We start from the raw sequence: 23112 nt of genomic DNA on the forward strand, positions 1-23112 counted from the left end.
TGGAAGCAGGGGACCCCCACTGAGTCATCACTGGAAGCAGGGGACCCCAGTGAGTCATCACTGGAAGCAGGGGACCCCCTACTGAGTCATTACTGGATGTCGGGCCCCCACTGAGTCATCACTGGAAGCAGGGGACCCCCACTGAATCATTACTGGAAGCAGCGGACCCCCCCCCCCCCCCCAAAAGTCATTACTGGAAGCAGGGGACCCCCACTGAGTCATCACTGGAAGCAGGGGACCCCCACTGAGTCATTATTGGAAGCAGGGGACCACACAGTCATTACTGGAAGCAGGGGACCCCACTGAGTCATCACTGGAAGCAGGGGACCCCCACTGAGTCATTACTGGCAGCAGGGGACCCCCACTGAGTCATTATTGGAAGCAGGGGACCACACAGTCATTACTGGAAGCAGGGGACCACACAGTCATTACTGGAAGCAGGGGACCCCACTGAGTCATCACTGGAAGCAGGGGACCCCCCCCCCCCCCGAGTCATCACTGGAAGCAGGGGACCCCCACTGAGTCATCACTGGAAGCAGGGGACCCCCACTGAGTCATCACTGGAAGCAGGGGACCCCAGTGAGTCATCACTGGAAGCAGGGGACCCCAGTGAGTCATCACTGGAAGCAGGGGACCCCCTACTGAGTCATTACTGGATGCCGGGGCCCCCACTGAGTCATCACTGGAAGCAGGGGACCCCCACTGAATCATTACTGGAAGCAGCGGACCCCCCCCCCCCCCAAAAGTCATTACTGGAAGCAGGGGACCCCCACTGAGTCATCACTGGAAGCAGGGGACCCCAGTGAGTCATCACTGGAAGCAGGGGACCCCCACTGAGTCATCACTGGAAGCAGGGGACCCCAGTGAGTCATCACTGGAAGCAGGGGACCCCAGTGAGTCATCACTGGAAGCAGGGGACCCCCTACTGAGTCATTACTGGATGTCGGGGCCCCCACTGAGTCATCACTGGAAGCAGGGGACCCCCACTGAGTCATTATTGGAAGCAGGGGACCACACAGTCATTACTGGAAGCAGGGGACCCCACTGAGTCATCACTGGAAGCAGGGGACCCCCACTGAGTCATTACTGGCAGCAGGGGACCCCCACTGAGTCATTATTGGAAGCAGGGGACCACACAGTCATTACTGGAAGCAGGGGACCCCCACTGAGTCATTATTGGAAGCAGGGGACCCCCACTGAGTCATTATTGGAAGCAGGGGACCCCCACTGAGTCATTACTGGAAGCAGGGGACCCCACTGAGTCATTACTGGCAGCAGGGGACCCCCCACGGAGTCATTACTGGAAGCAGGGGACCCCCCCCCCCAGTCATCACTGGAAGCAGGGGACCCCCCCCCCCCCCCCGAGTCATCACTGGAAACAGCGGACCCCACTGGAAGCAGGGGACCCCCACAGAGTCATCACTGGAAGCAGCGGACCCCACTGGAAGCAGGGGACATCTGGCCTTTGCAATGTCTCTGTTTTGAACCTGAAATATCAATCTCAGAATAATACAAAAACAAGTAAACACCAAAACAATGCTCCAATGGGAGACGGTGTGGATAAGGAGGGGGCGCCAGACATGCTTTAAACCCCCCCCCCCCCTCCCCATCGTCTCTGATGGTCACTGCGGACGCGTCAGTGAGCCGGTCTGACCGGTGTCTGTCAGTCCTGCAGTGACCGCCTCTCTCTCATGGCTGGAGGTGTCTGACCGGTGTCTGTTAGTCCTGCAGTGACCGCCTCTCTCATGGCTGGAGGTATCCGACCGGTGTCTGTTAGTCCTGCAGTGACCGCCTCTCTCATGGCTGGAGGTATCCGACCGGTGTCTGTTAGTCCTGCAGTGACCGCCTCTCTCATGGCTGGAGGTATCCGACCGGTGTCTGTTAGTCCTGCAGTGACCGCCTCTCTCATGGCTGGAGGTATCCGACCGGTGTCTGTTAGTCCTGCAGTGACCGCCTCTACATCCTGCCCTGCAGGCTCTCAGAGACCCAGACAGAATTCAACATTTCTAGTTCAATCGGTTTCTGGGGACAGCTTTGAGGAGCGCCCCAAGGATTGATTTCCACCGGGGGGGGGGGGAGGGGGGAGTCTGAAGAGGACAGCTCGAGGGCCACTGCCCGCCCTCCTAGAGGCAGCAGAGGGGGCAGAGCTGGGCTGGCACGACTCCTGGGTCCACAGGTTTCACAAGGACCGCGTGAAGCAACGAGGAAGGAAGGATGGGGAAATGCAACATTTGCCCAGGGTCACACGGTTGCGCAGGGAGCCGCGCTTCCTGCTTTCACATTGTGCAACTCCGGCGCTAGATGGATCTCAGCCTTTTCTAGGCGCTGGGGTCAGGGTGGGGGGCAGGGGGAGGCCACAGGAGGTGGGCTCGGGCCTTCAGCGGTTGCCCACCTCACGGGGTACAGGGGGCACCAGAGCGGCCTCTAGGCACACACGGGGGCACAGACGGGGGCTCATGTGCACAGGGAAGCATAGACCGCTGTGATGAAGAGAAGATGTGCACAGAGGACACAGGAGACGATCACGGGAGTTTAAGTGGCAAGGAGGGGGGGGGGGTGAGGGCGCACAGACAGCACTTGGAGGGCACACCAGAGTGCCAGCAAAGAACACGGGCGCAAGACCGTGCCAGTGAGGAACACAAGGTGCACAAGAGTGCGAGTGACTCTGAGAGAATGCGTGAGAGTGCCAGTGAGGCACAGGGGGTCATAGGAGCACAGCAACGTGAGTGTCAGTGTGCACCGGGGAAGCTCAGGGAGTGCACAAGAGTGCCGGTGAGGCACGGGGTGGCACAGGAGACCGCCAGGGAGGCACAGGGAGCGCAAGGGAGGGCGAGGCACAGGGGGCACAGGAGACCGCCAGGGAGGCACAGGGAGCGCATGAGTGTCAGTGAGGCACAGGGGGGCATTGGAGTGTGCCAAAGAAGCACAGAGACATGAGTGTCAGTGTGCACAAGAGTGCAAGTGAGGCAAGGGGCAGCACACGAGATCGCCAGGGAGGCAGAGGGGAGCGCATGAGAGTGCAAGTGAGGGCGAGGCACGGGGTGGCACAGGAGACCGCAGGGAGGCAGAGGGAGCGCATGAGAGTGCAAGTGAGGGCGAGGCACAGGGTGGCACAGGAGACCGCAGGGAGGCAGAGGGAGCGCATGAGAGTGCAAGTGAGGGCGAGGCACAGGGGGCATAGGCGTGTGCCAAAGAAGCACAGACACGAGTTTCAGTGAGGCGCAGCTGAGGCTCGGGGAGTGCACAAGAGACTGCCCGTGAGGCACGGGGGAGCGCAGGAGTGTTAGTGAGGGCCAGGGAAGCCCAGAGCCGAGGAGAGACATGCCCACCTGGAAGTCGGAGTGCCCTCACTCAGTCCGATGTCGCGGTCGTTCTGGAGCGGCGGCTTCAGGTGCCCACAGGTTTCAGGCTCCGCAGTTGCTGCACAGACACACCTCAGAGGCAGCGGAGGCTTTATACCGGGGAAGAGCGAGGGTTGAGTCACAGACCGAGGGAGGGAGGGGCCTCTATGCACAGTCACCCAGACTCAGCAGCAGGGGTGGGAGGGGACTGCCCTGGTATCAGCCTCTACTGAGCATCGCTGTGAGTGAGGGCTGTGGATCCCAGCGCCTCTGCAGCAGAGCTGTGTGACCTCAGGTGAGGGCTGTGGATCCCAGCGCCTCTCTAGCAGGCTGTGTGACCTCAGGTGAGGGCCTGGCATCCCAGCGCCTCTCCAGCATCACTGTGTGACCTCAGGCGAGGGCCTGGCATCCCAGCGCCTCTCCAGCAGGCTGTGTGACCTCATGTGAGGGCTGTGGATCCCAGCGCCTCTCCAGCATCACTGTGTGACCTCAGGCGAGGGCCTGCCATCCCAGCGCCTCTCCAGCAGGCTGTGTGACCTCATGTGAGGGCTGTGGATCCCAGCGCCTCTCCAGCAGAGCTGTGTGACCTCAGGTGAGGGCCTGGCATCCCAGCGCCTCCGCAGCAGAGCTGTGTGACCTCAGGTGAGGGCCTGGCATCCCAGCGCCTCTCCAGCAGAGCTATGTGACCTCAGGTGAGGGCTGTGGATCCCAGTGCCTCCACAGCAGAGCTGTGTGACCTCAGGTGAGGGCCTGCCATCCCAGCGCATCTACAGCAGAGCTGTGTGACCTCAGGTGAGGGCCTGGCATCCCAGCGCCTCTCCAGCAGAGCTATGTGACCTCAGGTGAGGGCTGTGGATCCCAGTGCCTCCACAGCAGAGCTGTGTGACCTCAGGTGAGGGCCTGCCATCCCAGCGCATCTACAGCAGAGCTGTGTGACCTCAGGTGAGGGCCTGGCATCCCAGCGCCTCTTCAGCAGAGCTGTGTGACCTCAGGTGAGGGCCTGGCATCCCAGCGCCTCTCCAGCAGAGCTGTGTGACCTCATGTGAGGGCTGTGGATCCCAGCGCCTCCACAGCAGAGCTGCGTGACCTCAGGTGAGAGCCTGGCATCCCAGCGCCTCTCCAGCAGGCTGTGTGACCTCATGTGAGGGCTGTGGATCCCAGCGCCTCTCTAGCAGGCTGTGTGACCTCAGGTGAGGGCTGTGGTTCCCAGCGCCTCTCCAGCAGAGCTGTGTGACCTCAGGTGAGGGCCTGGCATCCCAGCGCCTCTGCAGCAGAGCTGTGTGACCTCAGGGGGGCTCCCCTAAAATGGGGAGTGATCATTTGCAGACTGTGGAGGAGGAATCAATACATGTCAAGTCAAGTCAAGTCATAAAATTTGTATAGCGCACTACATACCCAGAGGGTTTCAAGGCGCTTAGGAAGGGGAGGAGGATTATTTGTCAAATATCCACGTTTTAAGCTGCTTTCTGAACGCTAGGTGATTCTGGGTGAGGCGAAGGTAGGCGGGGAGTGAGTTCCATGTTTTGGCAGCCAAGTAGAACAATCTACATTAAAGAAATGCCTCCCAGACCACGGATCCAAGTCAGATTGACGCAGGGAGCCCACGTGTTCCTACAATAATCCTTAGTTTGACCTGTTTGCAATCTTTCTCCCAGGGAAGACCCTCTCAACATGATTCCTGTGTTACTGGTTTTCTTTGCTATTCAAACAGTGGTCCCTTTAGGGAAAATTACGAAATGAATAAATATAGACTCAGTCGTAGCTATATTGTTCGGACTTGTCCAGCCGGACAGAGTTCTAGTATTTACTTGTGGTTAAATAGAAGAAATGTTACACAACACTTCACAAAGTGGGGCACAAACCTGCACCCTACTTCACACATGTGCAACAGACAGTGACAAAACTGGAACAAAAGGGCTTGTAGGCTTGAAGTACCAGTAATTGCACAATGTCCTGGCACCTCAGAACATAACAAACACCTTTACATTAGTAGTACACATTCGTTTTTGAGCTTGTATAAGATGTTATGAGAAGTCAACGGCGTTTCGATCCGTTATCATGATACACAGATCATTATCAGGACATAGATATTATGCCAGTGCCAGTAACACTTGTAACACAGGTCCCTTTTCGACTTAATTGGGTCCCCTTGTTGTTTTCAAATATACTGGTTTTCTTTGAGCATTTTATTCTGCAATGAATCACAAATCTTTTTTCTTAAATCTTAGCATTTTTTTCTTTGCTTCTTTTTACACCATTTTTTTAGGAAGAGCTTGCTGTACATTTGCAAATGTAATGACATGGGACAAAACTTAAACGAAAACAAAACACAACTTACATGACAATATTTCATAAATACATGTGGCGACTTAAGCAAGGAAACAATTTATTTGCAACAAAACAAACACTATATCTTGATTACAGTTAAAAATGTGGTTTGCCGACGTGCAACAGACCGGGTGCAGATGCCAAATTAGTGTCCTGTGATGTATGGTCTTTGGGACTTTTACCACTTCAGTCCTCTTAGATGTAGTGCGAAATGCTACTCTGTTGAGAATGAAGTCAGAGCGTGTTATCGGTGCAGATAAAACGATGGTTGTCTGCACCGATAACACGCCATATATAAGTCAATATAGAGTTGGAAATGCAAAATATTTAGGTGTTAACATCTCACCAAATACTAACGAAATGATTACACTTAACTACGACCCTGTAATTACAAAAATAAAAAAAGATCTTGTTAGAGTTAATAACCTTCATTTATCCATAATTGGCAGAACTAACTATATCAAAATGACAATCTTTACCAAACTATACCTATTTCGTGCAATTCCCTTCCTTATTGATAATACCTATATAAAGAAGATAGACCAAGTAATAACATCATTTATTTGGAATTATGGGAAGACAAGACGGGCTATAACTAAATTAGTATCACCTACATCCCGAGGCGGATTAGCAGTTCCAAACTTAACCTACTACATGTGGGCGGCCATTCTGCAGCAGATGTCCTTCTTAACCACCTCTAAAATTCCAGATCGAATAAGATCTCCTCAGGTCATTCCCTCTATCTATGAACTTACACTAGGAGATACTGCGCGCGGATTGCTGCTAAGACAAATTGAGCCATCATACTATAAAAAAATTAAATTTAAAATAGTGACAGACGCATTCAAAATATGGAATAAAACTACTAGAATACTATCAATCCCTAAATATACCAAATACACACCTTTATGGCGTAGCTCTAGAATACCGCAATATCTAAATGATAATGTTACTAAGCGATGGGAAAATCTAGGCATAGTTACCATTGGCGACTTCTTAAATTCAGATGGCAGAATCACTTTCAACGAGTTAAGTCTTAAATACCAGATTTACCCCACAGACTACTTTAAATTCATTCAAATTTTTACATCAATCAGACAACACACCACAAGTTTAAGCTTACAGTCGTTAACATTATTAGACCTGATGCAAAAAATAACGTTCAGAATTAGTGATATTTATGGGATTCTTATAAACAATCACCCAGATGACCTGGCGAAAATAGAGGAAAGTTGGGCTAACAAACTTAATAATCCCAATGTGGATATAGATATGGTGCTACAATTATCCTCTAAAGTCATACTTGCAAGTAATCTAAAAGCTCAAATTTATAAGACGGTTTGTAACCTATATTATACACCAGCTAAATTGTTTTCATGGGGTAAGGCTAGTCACGATAAATGTCCTAGATGCGCGCTCGGTCCTGCAGATTTAATACATATGTTCTACGAATTCCCGAAACTCGAACAACTAAAAGAGAGTATATGTAAATTCTGGGCTGAAATCTTTGGCCGGGAGATCAAAATATCAGCTACCTTGGTTGTATTAGGGTATGATAGTTCTGTAGAACTTAGTAATTCAGAAATGTATATAATTTATTTATGCACAGCTATATACAGGATTATGCTAGCAGCGCGATGGAAGGATACAGAGGCACCCACATTCCAGGGCTGGATGAATAGACTACTTGCTACATACAAGCTAGAAATAGCAATATATAAAACTAGAGGGAAAAAATCCAGAGCTAAAGGGGAAATGATCTGGGATCCTATAGCCAGTTGGTATAATCAGCAAAGGGCCTGATTTTGGAAAGGGGGAATAAAAAAGGGGGTATAGGGCATGTTCAATATCTATTCCAAAACTGTGTTCTGTTTTATTATTTATATATTACTACACCTGTCACATACAATACAATACAAAGACAATTTCGTACTGCTAAGAGTATTTATCTTATTATGTACAGCCTTTTGCGTTCCTTTATAATTTGGGGGAAATTAAAAACCCCCACTATACTAGAATGATGATACTATGTATGTTAATTACTATGTACTGCTGTAAATGTAAAGTTTGCTCAATAAAAATCTAAAAAAAAAAAAAAGAGAATGAAGTCAGAGCGCGAGTTAAAGCCAGGATGAGCTCCTAGATTCCATCTCTCGTACTGCACAACTTGAGTGCACAAGATGGCCCAGATGGTAGTTGCTGTTGGCCCCGTGTACATCTACGTCAACGCGTTTCGACCTTCAAGTGTGGGCCTGCGATGTATTTCGGGGAAGGTCTTCTTCAGGGCTGGTTGACTTTGTGACACGTAGTACTGGCTGCCATTTCCTTTCAAAGAATTACAGGCAACAGAATGTCATTGAGTGAATTACATGGCAGGCTGGCACATTCGAACTAGGTGTATCATGTGTAAACCAGTTGCTTGCATGCTCCATGAAACATGAGCAGTAAACAGTCTGGTTAGCAGACACTCAATATTCCCGCAGTGGCATAATCAAGGCAAGCTTTCAACTACAGTACAGATCATGTGAAAGTCAATAAATAGAAAAAGAAAGGAGGGCGGACGCTGCATCAGTTTTCCACTCATTTACTTTTGTAGCAATGGCGGCAGGCCACGCTTTAGCTTTTAACATCTGAAGCAAAAGCGCGGCATTAGGCGAATGACTTTCTGCAGTCTTTTCTTGTGCCTGTACAGTGTTATACCGTCCTGCGTGCCGGAATTTCAGTGAGTGAATCGTGGATTTGAGAAAGTTTGAGCAAGAGAATAGCCACGGCAGCAGGCTAAGCTTTGCATCTGTGTTTTTTGTGTGTCTGATCGGGCCCTGTTGCTTGGGAATAAATATGGCGGACCTCAACCTGGTCCTGGGGATGAGTTGAAGTATTAATTATTGCAGGATGCAGTACTGTGACCAGGAGGACCCAACATCAGTACATGGTTCCCATGTGAGAAGTTGGCCTGGTACATGATGTTCACTTTTCTAGTGAGCACCTTGCACCAGTCCAAACAACGCTTATGGTGATGGTTGTAAAGTCAACCTTATAAACCAGCTATCCTTGAGGTAGCATGGACAAATCAGTCGTAGGCTAAACTCAAGAGGGCATGTGAAGCCAGCTGTTTTACCATATGTAACCCCCTTAATACCAAGTGAAATGACACCACACAGGATATATATATAAAATATATATGTTATTTATTACTAGACAAACCCTTTGAACTCTTTATGAGGTCAGAGGCACAAGCACAATACAAGGTATTCAATTCAAATACATTAAGTTGCACAAAATACAGTAGGGCCCTAGGGGCACGCTAAACCATATACTAAAATAGTGGTATAAGGACCACCACACGGAAAGTGAATAGGCATAGGGCATCACTGGGGCTACGCTGAGCTACCAAGAGTTAGGAAGCAGGAGACCCACGGGAGGTGTGTGCAGTGTCTAATCACAAACGCAGGTTACCATAGAGAATGAATGGGAACGTAAAAGTTACAAACTAGTTCTTTTAGGGCACTTCTGACTGGACTCGGTGAAAGGTATTTGAAACCTAGATAGTTGATACCCACAGGAGCACCGAAGTACTCGCGTTACCTCACCCACAGGAAGCAGGTGCATAGGTGTCAAAGTGTGTCGGGTTTCGTCGTCGAATCCTATGGAGGCTGGAAGAAAGATGCTGCAGGCGACCAGGAGCGAAGTGTCCGGGTGAATCCAAGGGTGGATCGAAGATGAAGAGGATCTGAAAGCAGAGGGGACAGAGTCTGGGTCATTAGCCAGTGACCAGGAAGGAACCAGGCGATGTCACGAAGCAATCCGGTGCTGATGGGAAGCTTGTCTCTGCTACCACGTGGACCAGGAGGCGTCGACGACGACCAGGAGTCAAGCACAGACTGTCCCACGAAGGCTCTCGCTGTCGGCGGTGTCGGCTTCAGGATTGGAGTCAACAAGCCTTGGCAAAGGCAACCCACGCAGGATACGAAGTTGGCTTCTTACTCAGACCAGCAAGGTCTGAGGGGCTGCTTCTTTTGAGAAAAGCAAGGGCCAGTCTGGAGCAACCAGACCAGCGGTGTAAATTCTAAGGATCGTCGCCAAGATGGCCACTAGCCAACAGGCAAGTGACCGGGCAGACGCGTCGAGCAGGAAAAGGCAAAGGGGCCCCACGCAGAACTCGTGGAGTGTGCAGGGTTGATCTTTGGTGCAGATGCTGCTCGGGGCTGGGGCTTCTCAATCCCCAATGCACAGTTTCGAGGAGGCCTCGAGTGCTGCAGTTAGCAGGTCGCAGACTTTTCAAGATGGCGGGTCCCACATCTCTCGTCGCCTCCACGGGTCTCAGCTTTGCTGGGACTGTGGATCGGGCTATTGGATGTCTGGAAGTCCGGTTCTTGTCAGGCTCTGTGCTCGGGCTGTGGTTCTGAAAATTCTGGACCCTGCTATAATATGGTACCGAGGCCCAACACTTGTGTCACAAAATATCATCGTACCATGACGAATTTGGTATTGGCAGACCGGTAATGATTAGGACATTATCCCCATGCATTTGCGTCATGATTGAGTGATGCTATCACCTTTAAATCGTGATTTCCGTTCCAAACCCTCGGACTCCATTTTGCGAACGGCATCCATCTTGTGGCTTGCCCTCATATAGTCAATTGATTAAGGCCGAGTTTGATCTGAAAGGACACGTCCACCTTAGCTGACTTCCCAATGACCTGGCCGAGCTGACTCCACTGCCTCCAGCCAAACCAGTTCGGACAGTCCCTCGCCCAGTGGCCGAGTAAGATAGCATCAAGGCACAACATGCCATAAACCATTCACTACATACAAACCATGTTATCCACACACATACACTTGTCCCTGTATCTTGTTTATAGCCAGTTTTACGATGAGGAGGTGCCCGATTTTATTGGGGTTTCATCGATATCTGATGGTAGTTCTGGGCCGGGCTGGGTCATCTATCACAAACTGGACATCTAAAATATGGGTTTACCGTCATGACTTTGCTTTTTCTTTTGTTGAACAAATATGTATATGGTTGCATCATAAAACAAAGAATTCTTGCCTGAAGTGTAATATTTTGTATAGAAGGAGAAGGCTAGTTCTGTAAAAACGAACAGTCTCCTGAGAACTTACATCCCGTGCTGTTGTACTTCTAGGACGCTTGTTACTTGGTTGCAGCCAATAAAACTCGATCTCTGACTTCACCTAGAAGACTCCGTGTTTCTGTGGTCCGGAACAGGGAGAACACAGAGGCCTTCGGGTGTTATCCCCTGGCACCACCGGGTTCCTAAAAACCCGGCACCTCAGTTGGCGGCCAACTCGGGGCGGTATCTAGGGGTATCGGTCCAAGCCAGATGTTCGTGAGGAGCTTCGTGTGAAAATTCCAGAGGACGGCCAGCCACTTCAGCGACCCCTGTATGTCGACATGGTTCCGAAGGTCTTTGCTGCGAGGTTCCCCGCGTCCCGACGGCTACGAAGGACTGCTGCCCTGACTATCGCCCTGTTTTGGACCCAGTGATCCTTGGTAGAGCGAAACGATAGACGAGTCTTCTAGTGACGTCATTGATCATCAATACTTCAGTTAAGTATAAGTGGAGCGTCTCCCAGTCCTTAGTTTGATTCTTAGTTTTTGGTATCCTTGAGATACACCTTGTTTGGAACTTGCAAGCGCCAAAACCAAGGGATTCGTGTATTCACGAAAATATCGTATTCGATAATCCTTTGAAGTTTGAAGCTAGACTAGTGAGCAAAGATGCCTGGTCTTGGCAGACTTGGAAACTTGTTTTTTCTTGGTTGTAGTAAGAACTCCCGATTAGAGGATTCGTGTCCGGTTCCTCCGATTGGAACTCCAACATATGAACTCTATATAAAGCATGGAGTAGGCCCTATCACATAATGAGGTATGGATAAAATACACCAGAAAGGATGGTGTTTTTAAATGGCCCCAATATGGTAGCTGTGACGCAGAAATTTTAGATAACCTCGAGGTCAAACTGTTTAAGAAGAAAGCCCGGCCGGCGATGTTCGACTCTTTTCGCTTATGGCGCAAAGAAGCCAAACAGAAAGAAATGAAATTAGCAAAGAAAAATAAAAGAGGTATGTCAATGGTACAAGCTGCCATTGCATACAGGGACAATGAGGAAGAGCAAGAGAGTGAACAAATGCTCAGAAGCAAGAAGTTAGCAGTAGATAAATGCTACCCAATGTTGCCCCATGAAGGACAAGATTCAAAAGAGACATCAGAGAAGGATCCGTTAATGTCCCATTTACTGAGTTCACCACCTCCATATGCACTAAATGCTACTGCACCCCCGAAGCGCTTTGTTATACCGCGCCCCAGCGCACGAAATGCAGTTCTCGCACAAGCACCAGCTCCTCTTCAGCTGGTTCCTACTTCTCCGGTGCAGCCCTCTCAAGGGCCGCCGCCTTTGCTACATACTCCATCTACTTTTACTACGACTTTGCCTACCGCTCCAACTGTTTATCCTGATACTACTTCTGCCACTGCCTCAACTTCTTCTGCCACTGCTTCAACTTCTGTTTTCCATCAGCCTGGCTCTTCTGACGTTTCTGCCTTTCAACCTGCTTCTCCTTCTGTTCGACAGAGAGTGGCAAGTACTGTCACTGGTCTGTTCTCACCTTTCTTTGGGTCGCCTAAGATGACCCCCAAAACAGGACGTAGACAGTTGCGTAGTCAACTGCCTTATTATCAGGAAAGAGAAGTGCTGAATGAGTTAGCACGCAAATGAGTTACTGATACTGTAAAGTATGATGTTCAGTCGGTTATGGAAGTCTTCAGTCAGTGGGACGCACCCACTCAGAGATATGTATTCGAAGAGATGTGTGTATATGTTTGCGAAGATGTGGAGACAAATGATCCAAAACGCAAAATGAAGGAATTATTCCGTATGCGTTTCAAGTTCTACGAAGGCATGATTGTAGGTGCCGATGTTGAACGAGCAATAGATTTATTGTTATCTTATAGGAGTAAGGGAAACGTCTCTAGATCACTATATGAGGATGACATGTCATGTAGGAAAAAAGGCGCGACAGTACCCAATGAGAGAGGTTCCTCCAGTTTGGAGGGAAGGTGACGCAAATGCGAATCCAGTTATTTTGCCACATTTTCAGCGTGTATGGGTACATGTCCCCTGGAAAAGATCTGAAGTCTTAGCGCTCAAGCAGACATTGCCTGATCCCCGTAAAAATCCTGCAGGGTAGTATAAGGAGTTATCACAGACTGCCAGCTCATGTATAATGAATTTAGCAGATGTAGACATGTTGTTCGGGAATGTTGTTCCACAGCCTTTATGGAGTAAGATTCGCCATGCAGATCATGATCAAGAACTAGGTGACACGTGGGCTAATATCACTACTGCTGATGCTAGACAAGTTGGTGGCTCTAAGCCTGAGCCTTTAGTAACTGAACTTCCTGGTAGAATTATCACCTATATGAAGACTTTAATGCCTGAATTGCGTGTGAATTGGGACAAGTTGTCTGCATGCAAGCAGAAGAAAGATGAGATGAATGTGTCTGACTTTTCCACGAGGTTTGAAGAGACTTTCGTCGACCACAGTGGTCAGGATATGGCTACCGAGGGTGGCCAAAGATTGTTTGTAGACAAATTTGTACATAATTTGCTTCCTGAATTATGCAATAAACTGAAAGATTCAGAGAGTGCTTGGGCTGTTTCCACGTCAGCGCAGATTCTAGCCACAGCCCAGTACTACAAAAATAGACGCAAAGACGAGCTAGATAAGGAAGACAAAAAGACAAAAGATTTGAAAACTAAAGTCCTTCTCCAGCAAGCCTATCCGCCTCACACAGCTAGTCAGCCTGATTATCAGCAACCACAGCAGTATTCGAGAAACTCACAAAGAAATTAGTCTTCTCAACAGCGTTTACTGTATGGTCCGAATCAGTGTGCATATTGCAAGGAAGAGGGTCATTTCGAGAATAGTTGTCCAGCTTTATTGCGACGTTTAAATGGTGTTTCTGGTGCAAGAGGTAGAGGTGTTCAACAGGCTCCTAGGGGTAGGGGCCGTGGAAATTTCCCCCAGAGTGCTACTTCTTTTCCGCCTCAAAATTCCATGAACAGCTTTGATCAACAGAATAATGCGTCTTCTAGGTCAGCTCAGTACTATGCTGATGATTACTATGCAGAAAACGAGAATGAGGGTACTAATTGCTAGGACAGCCATGGACAAAGAGAGGGAGTTGTTTCAGTTCCAGAAGATCAGAATGGACCTTATGTCGAGGTGATTACATCCGGAGTGTCGGAGCCATTTCTGCTGGGTACTGGTGCTACAAAAAGTTGAATTATGCACTCGAAACTTCCTGGCGCACCTTTGTCTGGCGAAATGAATGTCTCAGTAGGTTTTTCTGGCGCCCCGGTTAGAAACCAGATTTCTAGTCCTATGCCCCTTTCTGTTGGCCCATGCGAATTAGAAGCACCCCTCATTCTTACAACAGGTTGTGGCGAAAATTTGTTAGGTTTGGATTTGTTAAAGAGATTATATGCAACTTTGTACTGTTCTCCTTCGGGAGTACAACTTACCCTAGGTAAGAAAGTGATTTCTCCAATATATTTGGCAAAGGAGAATATTCCACCTGAATTGTCATCTCTTCCACATATACTTTGGGCTACTGGTTCGAATGATGTGGGTGTTTTAGAGATAGCGCCGTATGTCATAACATTGCGAGCCAATGTTAGGTTGCCACGTATTCCCCAATACAAGATCTCTAACGAATGTGAAAAGGCGTTGTTAACGATTATTTACGATCTGATTGAGAAAGATGTCATTGAAGAGACAATAGGCAACATTTGTAACAGTCCTATTTTGCCTGTTTTAAAGCGTACTGATCCTTCACAGCCACCTGTGTACAGATTTGTGATCGATCTCAGAGAAGTGAACAAGATTGTTGTGCCACAGTTTCCAGTTGTTCCCGATATTACTGCCCTATTGACTATGGTTCCAGCTTCAGCCACTTGGTTCTCGGTGATTGATTTGAAGAATGCTTTCTTCAGCATCCCGATTGCTGAGGAGAGCAGAGATATTTTTGGCTTCAATTTAGGAGGACGAAGCTTCCGCTTCAAACGCGCTCCTCAGGGCTACTGTGAAAGTCCATCGATATTCAGTCAGGCTCTGAAATCACAACTTGACACGATTGTTCTACCTGATGGTGCGACTCTCATTCAGTACGTAGACGATCTGCTGATCGCTGCAGATACTGAAGAGATTTGCAAGGAAGCCACATTGTCGTTGTTGCGTCATTTATGTGACATGAAGCACAAAGTCTCTTTCAAAATTGCAATTTTGTCGACAAGAAGTGACCTACTTAGGTCACATCTTATTGAAGGAGGGAAGGAAGCTGACCCCAGAGAGAATACAAGCAATTGCAAAATTGGGTGTCCCAAGGACACAGAGAGAAGTGCGTGGCTTCTTGGGCATTACATCGTATTGCAGACAATGGATACCAAATTTCTCGCTGTTGGCTAAACCTTTGCTAGCCCTAATCTGTAAGGATACACCCAATCCCATGCCTTGGTCTGAAGATTGTCGGAAGAGGCTTCACGAGTTACGTGATGCATTGTGTTCGGCTCCTGTGTTGGGCAACCCCGACTACAGTAAGCCTTTCACATTATACGTCCATGAGAGGGAAGGTTGCGCATTATCAGTCCTGACACAATCCTTTGGGGACAAACAGCGACCATGCGCGTACTTTTCCGCGACTCTAGATCCTGTAGCTAAGGCATTACCAAGTTGCTTGAGGGCCACTGCTGCAGCAGCTGTCTGTATTCGACAGTCTGCTGGGTTAGTAATGAATAACACTCTGATCGTTATGGTCCCACATGCAGTAGACATTTTGCTAAACAGAATGAAGACACAGCACTTAACTAGTGCTCGACTGTCAAGTTATGAACTGACACTATTAGCGAGTCACATTCACATAAAGAGGTGCGATACACTCAACCTAGCCATGTTATTGCCCATTCCAGCAGAGACAGATGAGGTCGAAAAACATGATTGCTGTTTTAGGACAGAAGAAGAGACAAAAGGGAGAGTAGACTTACAGGACACTCCCCTTCCTGAATGTAATGATGCTTTATGGGTTGATGGTTCATGCTTCAAGTTGCCAATTGGTGATACGACTGCAGCATATGCGGTGACAACATTGCACACTATTGTAGAAACTGCACGTATCCCCCATAATTCTGCACAAGCAGTAGAGTTAATTGCACTTACAAGAGCGTGTGTGTTGGCAAAAGGTAAACGAGTGAATGTGTATACAGATAGCCAATACGCCTTTGGCGTGGCTCATAGTTTTGGACGATTGTGGCGTGAACGCGGGTTCCTGACATCGCATGGTGCAAAGATACAGCACGGTCAGCTAGTTAACGAGCTTCTCGAGTCACTGACCTTGCCACTACAAGTTGCGATTGTGAAATGCAGTGCACACAGAAAGATTCAAGATGATGTTGGTCGTGGGAATGCATTTGCAGATAAAGTTGCGAAAGAGACTGCAAGGAACACAATGAGTCGAATGTATGTCGTAGGCCCTGCGAGATGGATTGCTGATGTAGGTATGTGTGAGGACACTATTGAAAGTGTGAAGTCTATACAATCCGAGGCGACTGAGAAAGAGGTGAATGAATGGAGAGAAAGCAAGGGTAGATTGGATGCGAATGGTTGTTGGGTCGAATTGTCTGAACATCAAAGATGGCTGTTACCAGTCGCGTATGTTTGAGAAGTGGTGAGTGTGTACTCCATAGCAGATCACAAAGATTTTTATCAGGAAAAATGTCCATTCTTTCAAGTCTGTATATAGAGGACAGGACATGTCATATCAAAAAGAATTGAGGATGCAAACTGGGCTGTCCATGTTCCACATTAAATAATAAAGATGCTATTCTGCAACATGAAATAGTCCTGTCCTCTATTTACAGACTTGAAAGACGAACATTTTTCCTGATAAAAATCTTTGTGATCTTCTATGGAGTACACACTCACCACTTCTCAAACTTGTATTTCTACATGAAGCCCAAGAGGTCCAGAGCTTCGAGTGTGTCTCCATTCCCTTATATTAAGCTGCTTATCAAAGCGTTGTGCAAGCCTTAGAATACTTGGACCTTTTCTACCTTGCCGGCAACTCAACGCGTATGTGCTTGCAGTGGTGACGATGGCTCATGGGATGGCTCACATCAGCGTGAAAGGGATCTGTAAGTTGTTGACCCCAGTATGGCAGAATAGAGGCATCCCAAAATGCGCAGAGAACTTGGTCAAGAACTGTATGGTGTGTTTGAAATACAATCCCGGTAGGGGAACTCCAACTTCAGCTGGTCATTTTGCGCCTCCAACGTATCCGTTCGAGGTTTTGCAGCTCGATTTCATCCACATGGAGAGGTGCAACAATCTGAAATACGTGCTCGTTGTTGTTTGCGCCTTCTCCAGGTGGGTGGAAGCGTATCCCCTTAAGGACAACACTGCCTTGTCAACTGCCAAAGCCCTGGTCAAGGAATTCTTCCCCAGGTATGGTATACCTAGAATTGTCTGGAGTGATAATGGAAGTGAATTTGTGGGACGAGTGATGAAGAGAGTGTGTGAATGTCTAGGCATACACCAGAAGTTCCACGCCGCAAATCACCCCCAATCAGCTGGATTAGTAGAGTGCTACAACGGTACGTTAAAGCTAAAATTGGCCAAGGTCCAAGCCAGCACAGGTCTTAAATGGCCTGACGCCCTGCCTTTAGCACTCCTGTCTACCAGAATGACTGTCCATTCCAGATTAGGATTTAGCCCTCACAAGATTGTATTTGGCCGCCCAGCCAACATCTGAGGCGTGCCAAGGCCCAAGAAACTAAGTGAGATAGAGCACCCGGTATTGCTTGACTATTTGCACAAATTGACAACTAAATTGCGTGTTTTACACCAACAGGTCCACAGCTCCTCTTCGCCAGCATCTGATGATCCAGGCCACACGATCGAACCTGGTTCCTGGGTCCTAGTGCGGAACTTCAGGCGAACCAAGAACGAGGAGCCTCGTTGGACCGGACCCTTTCAAGTCCTGCTGACTACCCGCTCTGCAGTACGTGTCCACGGGAAAAAACATTGGGTGCACGGCGCCCATTGTAAACGGGTCCCGCTGCCCCTTCCATATGACCGGTGGGTCCAGGAGGGAATTGCTGACTCAGAGACTGAGTCTGTGCCCCGCTTCGTGCCTTTCAGTGATGCACGTTTGAAAGGAACTGGTAGGGAAAAGGAGAGCGACAGAGTTCTGCAAGGATTTGTGCCACCGTCAATGCAGTTGGACACTACAGAACCTGAAACTTTGTTTGAAGACAACACCATACCTGGGAAACAAAGGTATAATCTGAGGCCAAGAAAAACGAACTAATAAAAGCGAACTAATAAGATTTTTTTTCGCCCCAAGAACTATTTTTTTTGATTGTGCAACTCTCTCGCCCAGGGAACTTGCTCATTTTTGATTTTCGAACCGCCACCCGGTTCTGCTGCTAGGATCGCGGTTGACAGTCTGGGGAGTGCAGCTGGAGACGTTTAGGTCAACGGTTCTGGTTGGTCTAAGGGAATTACCCTGGGCTGAACAGAAGCACTCCTTAGCAGAATCAATCTCCCACCGCGGGCAGCAACTAGAGGATGGAGTTTCCAAAGGTACCCCCCCCCCTAAGCGCCTTGAGACCCAACGGGTAAGTAGTGCGCTCTATAAATGTCCTTGATTGATTGATTGATTGAAAGGTAGAGAGACGTGCTAGATCTACGAACTTCGAAAAGAGAGTATGCGCTGTGATGGCGAAAAGACAGTTTTTAATAATATGCATTCTAATGTTGTGTAGCATAATGATGTTTTTGATTGGCTATGCCCTGTTCATCTTTCAAGTTACCTTTGTACATAACATTCAGCCCACACCTCCTCCTACTGTTTCCCCCCATTCTTTCCACCCTCTACCTGACCACGAATCTGCCAGAAGATTAGAATTTGTAAATAATTCATTCGTCCAACTCCTACATCAACACCAGTCCGTAATGAACACCACGAACTGTTGGGTTTGTGGACTCATGCCACACACAACAGACAAGGGTATACCATATTTTGTCCTGCCATTCGGCTACCATGGTTCTCTGTGGGCATTTCGAGCAATGTTCCTGTTTGCCCTCGAACCATATGTCCCAGGGAAAAACTCAAGCAACAAGGCACTAGTGGCGGGAATTAGGAATATGAGTAGGGAGGTCGACACATACAAAACGATCCCCAGAGATGAATTGATGCCTTACAGCAGATGGAATATAACGCAATATGGAATTTTCTTGGCTGAGAGTCTGAAAGCAAAGAAATCCTCCCCAGTCTGGATAGTACGCCACCAAGGTCACTTATGTCTGCAGGGAAATGGCAAAAACCCTAGAGCTCAGTCTCACATAAAACCAAGCACTCTGCCTTCAGGATTGTTAAGGCCTGCCATAGGAGTGACTTGTAGGTGTATATGTGTCTAGATTTAAGGTTAGATATAGGAATACTATATCTAAGCAAAGGGTGATTACACGACCTTGCCCCAGCTGAGTGATCAGCCAGTTGTGTCAATGGGAGTGGCCAGCCATGGGTGGCATAATATATGCTGCAGCTCCTGGTAGGCCTTGGGTGCACCTATGCCCTGGGTACCTATAGTACACTGTACAGGGGCTCATAAGGTGACCCAATAGGAGATGTACCTAAAGTACATGGAGGCCATTTTACAGAGAGAGCAGTTAGCCTGGGGCCCTGATTAGCAGGATCCCAGGCCAACTAAGTCGAAAACCAGCTAAACACTAGGCAAAAAATCTGGGGTAACCATAGTCAGGTATCCACCTTCCTACATCCCCTACTAAAGAATGGTGGCAACATTTTCTGCACTTCTGTTTTGATGCAGTCTCTAACATGATCAGGCTGCCTGTAGATTTTACTCTTAACTGGCAAGCTGTCACCAGTGTCAACCTCATGGGTACACCAATTGGTTTGACTGGGTGTTAGAGAGAACATATGCCTGAAGGATTGAAGAACTTGTTTGCAATCCTTCTGTTGATGTTCAGAGAGGCTGCCACAAAAGACAACACCATCTACTGATCCATCATCAGGATTCTGAGTGAGCAGGTCTGGGAGAGGGTCACTCTCTTCCTCCTGTCCCTCATCTATGGCCATGAGCAAGCTCATGTCCTTCCTGTCGAGATATGCTTTGAGCCTGTTCACATGGAGCACCCTGTGGGGGCTCCTGGGAGTTCCAAGGTCCACCAGGTAGGTGACCTCTCACTTTTGCTCAAGGATTGTGTGGGGCCCAGACCATTTGTCTTTGAGTGCTGCTGGGGCCACTGGCTCAAACACCCACACCTTCTGTCCAGGCTGATACACAGTCAGGACAGCCTTTTGGTCATGCCAAGCTTTTTGGAGTTCTTGGCTGGCCTTAAGGTTTTCAGATGCCTTTTCCATATACTCAGCCATCCTGGAGCTGAGACCAAGTACATAGTCCACTATGCTGGTTGCAGGCTTTTTGAGAGGTCTCTCCCATCCTTCCTTCACCAAACACAGGGGTCCTCTCACAGGATGCCCATACAGAAGTTCAAAAGGGCTGAAGCCAACCCCCTTCTGTGGGACCTCTCTGTAAGCAAACAAAAGGCAGGGAATCAGGACATCCCATCTACGCCTGAGCTTTTCAGGTAGTCCATGAATCATCCCTTTTAGGGTCCTGTTGAACCTTTCAACAAGCCCATTGCATTGTGGATGATAGGGTGTAGTGAACTTGTAGTTGACACCACATTCCTTCCACATAGCAGTTAAGTAGCTTGACATGAAGTTTGCACCTCTGTCAGAGACAACCTCCTTAGGGAAGCCCACTCTGGAGAACACTCCAACTAGGGCTCTTGCCACTACAGGTGCTGTAGTGGTCCTAAGTGGAATAGCTTCAGGATACCTGGTGGCATGATCCACTACCACCAGTATAAACTTGTGCCCTGATGCTGTCTGGGGTTCCATTGGACCAACAATGTCAATCCCCACTCTTTTAAAGGGCACCCCCACCACAGGCATTGGTATAAGGGGGGCCTTTGTTGTGCCACCTGACTTACCACTGGCTTGGCAAGTGACACAGGAGCGACAAAACTCCCTGGTATCTCCATTCATGTGAGGCCAGTGAAAGTGTGAGACAAGCCTGTCCCAAGTCTTTGTCTGGCCTAAGTGTCCTGCTAAGGGAATCCCATGGGCCAAGGTAAGAAGGAAACCTCTCTGAGACAAGGGGATAACCAGCCTCCTGGTTGCACCAGGCTTGGGGTCTCTTGCCTCAGTATACAGGAGTCCATCATCCCAGTATACCTTGTGGGTACCTGTGGCGTTCCCTGCAGCCTCAGCAGCAGCCTGCTGTCTGAGGGGTTCAAGGGAAGGGCAGTCTAACTGTTCCTTCCCCAGGTCTTCTCTTGAGGGTCCCCCTGAGCCCAGAAATTCAACTTGATCAAGTTCAAATTCTTTAGGCTCAGTTTCCCTCAATTCCTGTAGGTCAGCCTCCTCTGAGACTTGATCCTCAACCTGGGGCAAGGGGGAAGGCAATGCCTTAACCCTACTGCTCTTCTTTTTGGAAGGTGTCTGGTCCATTGTTCCAGGATCCAGCACCTGTTCAGTGGGGCATTTTCTGGCCTGTGACCTAGTCACAGCAAGCACATGTGCTGGCAAGCCTAACATCTCCATGTGAGTCCTCTGCTCCACTTCTGACCATTGTGATGACTCCAAATCATTGCCCAACAAACAATCCACTGGGAGGTCTGAACTAACTACAACCTTCTTTTGGCCATTTACCCCTCCCCAGGAGAAAGCAACAATCGCCATACTATGACTGGTAGTGACGTTGCTGGCATTGGTCACCAGGAAATCTGTACCTGGCATGATCTGTCCAGGGTCCACAAAGTTAGGTGTCACCATGGTGACACTGGCACAAGTGTCCCTATAGGCCTGAGCCATTTTGCCATTTATCAAAGGTGTCTGTCTGTATTTGCCTAAAGTATTGGGACTGACATCAGGGGATATATCCACATCCCCTGTACAGACAAGGACAGCCTGAGTGAGTGTGCCAACTAAGTGGTCATACCCCTCAGAATCCAAGGTTAACCCAACTAATCCCTTGGGAGGTGCACTACCACTGCTGACTGTACTAGGGGGTGCAGTTGCCTTAGGGGCTGCAGTGGCAGGAGTTTGCCCTCCTTTCTTGGTGCACTCACTAAACCAGTGAGTTTTACTTTTACAGTATTGGCACCACCTTTTAGACTGGCCTTCTTGATTCATCTTTTTCTGGGAAGCCTGACCCCCACCCTCTTTGGGTTGTTGGGGACCTGCTGAAGACTTCTGGTCATTTTGTTCACCTTTAGTATCTTTACCCTTCTGGTCTGCTTTCTTCTGACCACCCTGGTTCTGGCCCTGGTTCTGCTTAACCCTTGTTCTGACCCATCTGTCTGCCTTCTTTCCCAATTCTTGGGGAGAGGTCAGATCCGAGTCAACAAGGTGCTGATGCAACAACTGGTTCTGACAATTGTTTAAAACCTGTTCCCTCATGATCAGATTGTACAATCCTGTATAATCAGTAACCTACTGCCCAGCAACCAGCCCTCCAAAGCCTTAGTGGCACAATCTACAAAGTCAGACCAATCCTGAGACTAAGTTTTCTGGGTATCCCTGAACAGCAACCTGTACTGCTCAGTGGTTAGGCCAAACCCATCTAACAGTGTGTTTTTCAGGACTTGGTAATTGTTAGCATCCTCAGCTCTAGTAGTGAGGAGCTTGTCTCTACCTTTACCTTCAAAGGAGAGCCACAAGATAGCTGCCCACTGACTCTGGGGGACACACTGTACAGTGCAAGCCCTCTCCAAAGCAGTCATCCACTTGTGGATATCATCCCCTTGTTTAAAGGGGGGCACTATCTTACTCAAGTGTCTAGTGTCTAAACTCCTGTCTTTTTCTCTTGGGAGAATGCTGCCACCAGTGAGATCTAACCCACTTAACTTTTGCTCTCTAGCAAAGGCAAGCCTCTCTTTGGCCAGGGCAAGTTCTTCCCTTTCAATCGTCAGATTGGCTTCCCTCATCTTAGCTTCATGCTCCCTTCTCTTAGGGAATGACATCCCTCTATGAGAAGAGGTCTGAGAGCCATTGGTTCGAATGGATCTGTTAGAACCTCTAGATAGAGACCTATCTCGTCCATTCCCAATGTTAAGTCTGCCTGAGAGTGGCCCTGGGGGTCCCCCAAATCCATTCTCATGCCTACTTAAGTTGGTCCTAGTGAGTCTACTGACTTCTACCTGACCTTTGTCTGCCTCCTCCCCTGATAACTCATCTTCAGCCTCCTCAGAATCATCTGCCTCCTGGAGGGGGTGGTCATGGTTATCAAAGGGACCCTGCAAGGGGGGCATATTCCCATCTGGATGAGAAGGA

At 48.6% G+C, this 23112-nt stretch overlaps 1 protein-coding gene across 3 annotated transcripts in view; it reads right to left on the reverse strand.

The window, feature by feature from the left end:
- G6PD (glucose-6-phosphate dehydrogenase) overlaps positions 1 to 23112 on the reverse strand; it is a 193070-nt gene that overhangs the window by 118475 nt on the left and 51483 nt on the right. The window contains exon 1 of one of the 3 annotated variants that reach the window (XM_086940136.1): positions 3330 to 3464. The exons of the other annotated variants lie outside the window; for them this stretch is intronic. The gene's annotated coding sequence lies outside the window, so the exon portion shown is untranslated. Of the gene's footprint in view, positions 1 to 3329; positions 3465 to 23112 lie in introns of those variants that run through there. 3 annotated transcript variants of the gene reach the window in all.

The sequence above is a fragment of the Lissotriton vulgaris genome, chromosome 10 (genome assembly GCF_964263255.1).
Source record: "Lissotriton vulgaris chromosome 10, aLisVul1.2, whole genome shotgun sequence".
Classification (NCBI taxonomy): Eukaryota; Metazoa; Chordata; class Amphibia; order Caudata; family Salamandridae; genus Lissotriton; species Lissotriton vulgaris.